Source organism: Rattus rattus, chromosome 3, assembly GCF_011064425.1.
Source record: "Rattus rattus isolate New Zealand chromosome 3, Rrattus_CSIRO_v1, whole genome shotgun sequence".
In the NCBI taxonomy this organism is placed as follows: Eukaryota; Metazoa; Chordata; class Mammalia; order Rodentia; family Muridae; genus Rattus; species Rattus rattus.
The window spans coordinates 80,877,912-80,886,633 of NC_046156.1; the positions used below are offsets into that span (position 1 = coordinate 80,877,912).

At 38.4% G+C, this 8,722-nt stretch overlaps 1 pseudogene; it reads left to right on the forward strand.

Moving 5' to 3' along the window:
- Positions 1 to 2,393: 2,393 nt before the first annotated feature.
- Positions 2,394 to 4,264, forward strand: LOC116895838 (annotated as a pseudogene).
- The last annotated feature ends 4,458 nt before the right edge of the window (positions 4,265 to 8,722 follow it).

The following is an 8,722-nucleotide window of genomic DNA, read 5'->3' on the forward strand; positions in this document are numbered from 1 at the left end:
GAGAACTACTAAGCCTGACAAACAACTTAAGTAAAGTGTCTGGATATAAAATTAACTTATACAAATCAGTATTTGTATCCTTTCTCTACTCAAAAGATAAGCTTGTTGAGAAAGAAATTAGGGAAATGACACTTTTCCCAATAGTCCCAAATAACATAAAACAACTTGGTGGGACTCTAACTAAGCAAGTGAAAGTTCTTATGACAAGAACTTCAAGTCTCTGAAGAAAGAAGTTGAAGAAGATCTCAGAAGGTAGAAAGATCTCCCATGCTCATGGATTGGCATGATTAGCATTGTAAAGTGGTCATTGTGCCAAAATTCCAACTCAGTTCTTCATAGAGTTAGAGCAATTTGCAAATTCATTTGGAATAACCAAAAACCCAGGATAGCAAAAACTATCCTCAATGATAAAAGAACTTCTTGGCGAATCATCATCTGTGACATCATGCAGTATTTCAAAACAATAGTCATAAAAACTGTATGGTATTGGTACAGAGACAGGCAGGAAGATCAGTGGAATAAAATTGAGCAACAGTGAAATGAAACCACACACCGATGGTCACTTGTTCTTTGACAAAGGAGCTAAAACCAGTCAGTGGAAAAAAAAAGCATTTTCAACCAATGGTGCTGGTTCAACTGGATGTCAGCATGTAGAATAATAAAAATTAACCCTTTCTTATCACCCTGCATAAATGTTAAGTACAAGTGGATCAAGGACCTCCACATAAAGCTAGATATACTCAAACTAATAAAAGAAAAAAGTGGAGAAGAGCCTTGAACACATGGGCACTTAGGAAAATTTCCTGAGCAAAGCACCAACGGCTTAGGCTCTAAGATCAAGCACAGACAAAAGGGACCTCATAAAACTGCAAAGCTTCTTTTAGGCAATGGACACTGTCATTAGGACAAAACGGCAACCAATCGATTTGGAAAAGATTTTTACCCATTCTACATCTGACAGAGGGCTAATATCCAAACTATACAAAGAACTCAAGAAGCTGAACTCCACAAAATCAAATAACTCTATTAAAAAAATGGGGTACAGAGCTAAACAAAAACTCTCAATTGAGAAATATTGAATACCTTAGAAGTACCTAAAGAAATGTTCAACATCTTTAGTCATCAGGGAAATGCAAATCAAAACAACCCTGAGGTTCTACCTCACACCAGCCCAAATGACTAAGATAAAAAACTCAGCTGACAACAGATGCTGGTGAGGATATGGAGAAAGAGGAACACTCCTCCATTGTTAGCGGCAAACTGGTACAACCACTCTGGAAATCAATCTAGAGGTTCCTCAGAAAATTGGACATTGCACTACCTGAGGGCCCAGCTATAACTCTCCTGGGCATATTACCCCCCCAAAAAATGCTCCAACATACAACACAGACACATGCTCCATTATGTTCATAGCAGTCTTATTTATAATAGCCCAAAGCTGGAAAGAACCCAGAGGTCCTTCAAAAGAGGAATGGATACAAAAAATGTGGTACATCTACACAGTGAAGTACTACTCAGCTATCAAAAACAATGACTTCATGAAATTCATAGGCAAATGGATTGAACTAGAAAATATCATCCTGAGTGAGGTAACCCAATCACAAAAAGAAACACATGATAAGTGTATATTATGTATACACTGATAAGTGGATATTAACCTAAATGTTTAAATTACCCCAGATTCAATCCACAGACACATGAAGCTCAAGGACAACAAATGTGCAGATGCTACAGTCCTTCTTAAAAGGGGGAAGAAAAATATTCATAGGGGAAGATACGAGAGAAAGTGTGGAGGAGAAACTGAAGGAATGGCCATTCATTCAGATCCTGCCATATATATATATATATATATATCTCCACCAAAACTAGATAATCTTTATGAAGCTACGAAGTGCATTCTGACAGGAGCCTAATATAGCTGTCCCCTGAGAGACATAGCTATAGCATGTCAAATACAGAAGTGAATGCTAGCAGCAAGCCATTGAACTGAGAACAGGGTCCTTGTTGGGAAAATTAGAGAAAAAATTGAAGGAGCTGAATGGGCTTACCATCTCATAAGAACAACAATACCAACCAACCAGAGCTTCCAGGGACTAAACCACTACCCAAAGACTATACAGGGACAGACCCATGACTCCACCTGCATACATAACTGAGAATAGCCTCATTGGGCACCAATGGAAGGAGAAGCCCTTGGTCCTGCCAAGGCTGGACCCCACTCCAACCCCCACCCCCGTGTAGGGCAATGTCGTAGGGAGGTGCAGGAAGTCAGGTTGGTTGGGGAAGGGGAACACCCTTATAGAAAAAATGGAGAGGGATGGGATAGGGAAACCGGTAAAGGGAATAACATTTGAAATGTAAATTAAAAAATATCCAGGCATTCCACTGCTGGCATGGCACATTACAACTTCAAGAATATTACCATGGTTCCGTCAGCCAAGGACTTTATTGACCTGACATTATCCAAGACACAACGAAAGACTCCAACAGTCGACATTTTTATATGAGAAAAGTCAAATTTACTCAACAGAATTACCATGACAGAATGTCACAGATTCTGTCTGATTTCCCCAAATTGGATGATATCCATCCATTTTATGCTGACTTGATGAATATTCTCTATAACAAGGATCACTACATGTTGGCTCTAGGTCAAATAAATGTTGCTAAAGATTACATGCGACTTATGAAGTATGGTGATTCTCTCTACAGATGCAAACAGCTGAAGCATTCTGCCCTGGGACAAATGTGTGTGATTATCAAGAGGCAGAGGCAAAGTTTGGAGTACTTGGAACAAGTACGTCAACATTTATTCCGTTGGCCAACCATTGATACACATGCAAGGACTCTGCTTTTGTGTGGGTATCCAAATGTTGGGAAATCCAGCTTCATCAATAAGGTGACAAAAGCAGATGTGGATGGTCAGGCCTATGCATTTACCACCAAGTCTCTGTTTGTCGGGCACATGGACTATAAGTATCTGCACTGGCAGTTTGTAGATACTCCAGGGATTTTGGATCATCCTTTGGAGGATCAGAACACCATTGAGATGCAGGCCATCACAGCCCTGGCCCACCTCTGAGCTGCAGTTCTGTATGTGGTGGATTTGTCTGAGCGGTGTGGACATGGGTTGAAGGAGCAATTAGAACTCTTCCGGAATATCAGACCACTGTTTATCAACAAGCCTCTTATTGTTGTAGCAAACAAATGTGATGTGAAGAGAGTAGCTGAACTTTCTGAAGAAGATCAGAAAAATATTTCTAGACTTGCAGGCAGAAGAATTTCCTGTCATCGAGACCAGCACCCTGACTGAGGAAGGTGTCATTCAAGTTAAAACAGAGGTTTACGATAGGCTTTTGGCTCATACAGTAGAAACGAAAATGAAAGGAAATAAATGTTCTGAACAGATTGCACTTAGCTGTGCCCAACAAAAGAGATGCTAAGGAAAGACCCCCTTTCATCCCAGAAAGAGTCAGCTCGTCAGAAGACAATGGAGATCAAAGAGCCCAAGAAGAAGAGGGAAGGAGATCTTAAGCCGGAAATGGGAGACGATTATATTTTGGATCTTCAGAAATACTGGAACTTAATGAATTCATCTGAGAAGTATGATAAGATACCAGAGATTTGGGAAGGCTGCAATGTTGCTGATTATATTGATCCTGCTATCATGAAGAAATTAGAAGAGTTGGGAAAGGAAGAAGAGCTCAGAACAGCGGCTGGGGAGTATGACAGCGACTCTGAGAGTGAAAATGAGGAAATGATGGAAATCAGACAGCTGGCAAAACAAATTAGAGAAAAGAAGTTGAAAATTCTACCGTCCATCGAAAAGAACACACAGGGACCCTGGATGCCCCGCAATGCTAAGAAGATTCAAAGGGCATATTTAGAGAATGAGATGTGTAGTCTTGGCGTGGACATGGATGATACAGACAATGCCCACTATGCAGTCCAGGCCAGAAGATCTCGGAGTGTTACCAGGAAAAGAAAACGAGAACAGTCTGTTCCACCCTCTTCCATAGCCTGCAGTCGGAATTGCTTCAAAACGCCGCATGATGTTTCTGGTCTTCGCGATGTCAAGAGGGTGAAGAAAGCCAAGACTATGATGAAGAAAGAGCAGAAGAAGATGAATCACTTGGGGAAGAAAGGGGAAGCAGATAGACATGTATTTGATATGAAGCCCAAGCACCTACTCGCAGGGAAGAGGAAAGTTGGTAAAAGGACAGGAGATAATGTCCTCTTCAGTCGGAGTAGTTTAGAATCTTGATTATTTCTGAGTGTGGGGTGGTGTGTTTTATAGAATTTGGAATCAACATCTGTTAAACAAAAGAAACAATGGAAATGACTTTTAAATGCTTGTTGCTGTTAAAGCCGACTAAGCGTGTGGTGCTCTGGCCCTGTGCATTTCGGATGTTTACCTACAGAGTGCTCTGTACTTGATGATGTCCGTGCTTCTTTCACAGCTGCGGGACTCATTTTGCAGAAAAGATGCATTGGTGTAAGGAGCTGCTTAGGCGGGGAAAACTGTTTTGTACTAGACCTTTTGACACCCAAAGTACCTATTTTTGTTAAGAAAGTATTCCTGCTGGCAGGTCTTACATTTAGGATGTATCAGAACTTAAATTACAATCTTAAATTACTTTCTAAACCTATAGTACAATGTATCATTGTAACTTCAACCATTTTATCCAAAGTAAACATCCAGCAAAAAAATCCAATAAAAGAAAGAAAAGAGAAAGAAAAAAGGACAAAATAAAATTTATCACTTCACTGATATTAGTACCTACTTCTTGAGGTTTCTGGTATATCAAACACCATTTAAGACATCCAGTGTGTGTGTGTGTGTGTGTGTGTGTGTGTGTGTGTGTGTGTGTGTGTGTGTTTCTGCTTTTCTAGAGAATCTTGACTAATACAGCTGTAAATAACAATTATTTCAGATTACTGAAGTGTTACACAACTGGCCAATACACAGAGGATAAGAACTCTAGAACTCTTTTTTTTTTTTTTCCGGAGCAGGGGACTGAACCCAGGGCCTTGCACTTCCTAGGCAAGCGCTCTACCACTGAGCTAAATCCCCAACCCCAGAACTCTAGAACTCTTAACTCTATATGCAACACTTATATAACTCTTAATATCAAAGTTCAAAGACCATTTTAAAAGAACAGAAATATTGTAAAAGCTATGAGCTGCAAATAGTATTGAGCAGGCACGAGAATACCATTACACATGTGAACTCACAGTTGCCAGGACAAAATGTACACTGTCAACAAAACATCAAGCCAGCCAAAAGGTAACCATGGTTGTTGGTGGGATTTAAGAAATATTTGTAAGAAAATATAATATTCATTGAAACGAAAATATCTTAGGTACTTTTCTATTGTTTTGAAGAGACTTCATGACCAAGGCAACTTACAATACGGAAAAAAATAAGTTGCAAAAGTAAATGGTACAATTCAGATGGTCTATAAAGGAGCAAGAGGAGCATGTTCTGGAGGAGGATGCATGGAAAACAGAAGAAGGTAGGGGGAAAGTAAAGCAGAATAGCAGTATACAAGATATATGGTAATGTAAGAAGATATATGGTAATAAAGAAGGGGAGAAATAAATAAAAAGAAGGAAGTTAAGAAATAAAATCTCAATATTGGCATTATGAATTTTGGACACAAATGGGTGGATCTAGAAAATATCATCCTGAGTGTAGTAATCCTGACCCAAAAGCACAGGCCTGGCATATACCCACTGATAAGTGGATATTAGCCATAAAGTACAAAATACCCATGATATACATGGCAGAGCCTACGAAGTTTAAACAAAAATTAAATAAGAAAGAATGCCCACGTGAGGATCCTCAAATCCCATTAGAAAGTGGGACAAAATAATCACAGGAAGCAGAGGAAGGGACAAAGGACCTGAGTGGGAGAAGGGAGGAGGGGAAAGAAATGGAGGGCAGGTTCACATATGGGGGGAGCAGGAAATAAGCCCAGAAGTCCAGCAGAATGAATGAAAATATGCAGATTCTGGGGTGCTGGGATCCTCTAGGAAGTACCAGAGACCTGGGATGCAAGAGACTCCCAGGACTCAATGGGGGTGACCTTAGTCAAAGGACCCAATAGTGAGGAGAAGAAACCTTTAGAAACCATTCCAGTAGATGGACAGGCCCCCAAGAAGGGTGGGATGGTGTTATCAAACCACTGCCAAAGTTTCTTGCCCAGAATTGTTCCTGTCTAAAAGAACTGCAGGGACAAAACTGGAGAAGAGATTAAAGGGAAGGCTGTCCAGTGACTGGCCCAACATGTGACTGATTTCACTGGAGGGGTGGGAACACCGAGACACTATTCCTGATGCTATTATGTACTTATAGACAGGAGTCTAGCATGGCAGCCCTCTGAGAGCCTTGACCAGCACTTGACTGAGACAGCTGCTGAAAGGGATGGCAACTTCATAGGAAGAGCAAAAGTCTCAGTTAACCAGAATTCATGAGAGCTCCTGAGACTAAGCCACCAACCACGAGCATACTTGAACTGGGCTGGGCCCCTTGGAATATATGGAGCAGAGGGTGGCCTTTTCTGTCCTCAGTAGGAAAGATGCACCTCATCCTTTAGAGACTTGAGGCCACATGGAAGGGGGAATGCCCAGGGAAGAAGGGAGAGGAAGAGCATCCTATCAGAGGCATAGTGGAGGGGGAGTGGGAAGAAGAATTGTGGGTAGGGAAAACTGGAAGGAGGGACAAAGTTTGGAATGTAAATCAATAAAATAATTGAAAAATAAAAGTAGAAAAAATTTGGATGAAAAATCACATTCATATGTTGCCTACCTTATTTGCTTTTTTTGAGAAACATGACATAGAACCAGACAAAAGGATTATATTGATAATCTTGATGAAAGAACATTTAGACATGCTTGCAAACATAGTTTCCTCATTGTTTCCAAATCTGTCTGACACTTCATTTGCATTTGCCAGAAACCCATTCACAATGAAAGGTAAACATATTCCTGAGGCAACATCAGAAGAGTTCTTTGAAGTTCTTTGAAGCAATGCAGCAAGATCTGATCATTCTACACTGCCAGATACAAAATTTTGAATCAAGTATTTGGAGACATGGTGTTCTGGGTTTGACTGTTGTGTGCCTTCTTATTCCATTTCCAACAACATGTCTTTGTGAAACAGGGATTTTCAGGTTGCTGGTTATCAAATTTAAATAAAGAAGTAGACTTGTTGTAGAAGATGATCTTTGTAGTCTACTTGAAATGACTCAAGAATTTCTGATCTGGTGAGAAAGAAGCAATCTCAACCTTAGTACTGTCTGACTCTTTGTGCATACTTTTATCAAATGCACAGGGTAGTTTATTTTTATTATATTAAGAATGTTATTCATGGTAAATCATACTTCAAGACAAACTTTCATTTATTCTTAATTAGAAAAATAATATTTCACAGTATGTTTTTTTTAAAAAAAATGTCCCAACCCTAGCTACAAATCTATTGGAAATTGATGAATGCTTTGTGGAGAAAGAATCCATTTTCCTCAGGGATCTGGTCCCTGAGAGGCTAAACAGGGACATAATGCTATGTACTGGAATATGTCCATATACCAAGGGAGCTTCTGGGTTGGCAAAACTAGAAATGAGAAAGAGGCTGGATTTGAACTAGGTATATTATATTCATACATAAAATTCTCAATTAAGATATCCAGCAATTTTTGAATGGATGACAATGTAAACATTTCTTTGTAATATTTCCTTAACTTGAAAGCTTATTTCACTCTGCTCCTATATAGTTAATTTCAAACTGATGTCAGGTGATTCTATAATATGCAGTCTGAAAAACAATAGGAAAAGGAAAAACTCCAAAATTGTAACATCGCAATATTGAATTTCTCATCTTTATTCATATTTACTTACTTACTAAGCTATGTTTTGGTACCTTATATGAATTAAATTAATGGCCTAACTGCTTTGTCACCTCAATCTATTTATATCCAACTCTAATGAATATTTTATAATTCATTCAATAATTCATTATATACATAATTCTAATTTTAATATAATAAGAATAAACATGTTTGTTTTTCAATTTACTAATACCTATTGTTTTTTTTTTCTGTTTTAGGAGTCAAGTAAAGACAGTGAGTGGAAGTTCATTAAATCTTAATTAATTAATGATATAAACAAGTACTTAGGTTGAGTTTTTGAACATTCTAGATTTATATCAACATTTACCCTCCTAGGCAGCATGCATAAAGTATATGATGAAGTACACCTCTTCAACAATCTTGCTGTGTATTTAGCAAAACACATGATTGATTAAGATTCAGTTTTTCACATTTTCTATTTCTAAAGGGATTAATAAAAAAAAGACCCATAATTCTAAAATTACTGTTATCAAAGACATTAATGTCTTAACCTTCTTTCCCTTCAGGGCTCCTCCTGTTCATATTTTCCTCTTCCCCCTTCTATTAAAAACTTTCTGATGGTTTTAGGTCGATGCATTTCACAATGGTGAAAATTGATGTGATATTAGAATGTATTTTTTAATAAATTTATTCTGTTAGATATTTTAATATACACTTCTGACCTGTGTTTTTACTAAGGTTTTTTTTGTTATTTTATTTATGTTACATACAATGTAAGTGACATTAGACAAAATAAAATTTTAGTGCCTTTCTTTGTTCAAGTTTAAAATGGGTCATAAAATGGTAGGGACATCTCTGAACATAAAAAATTC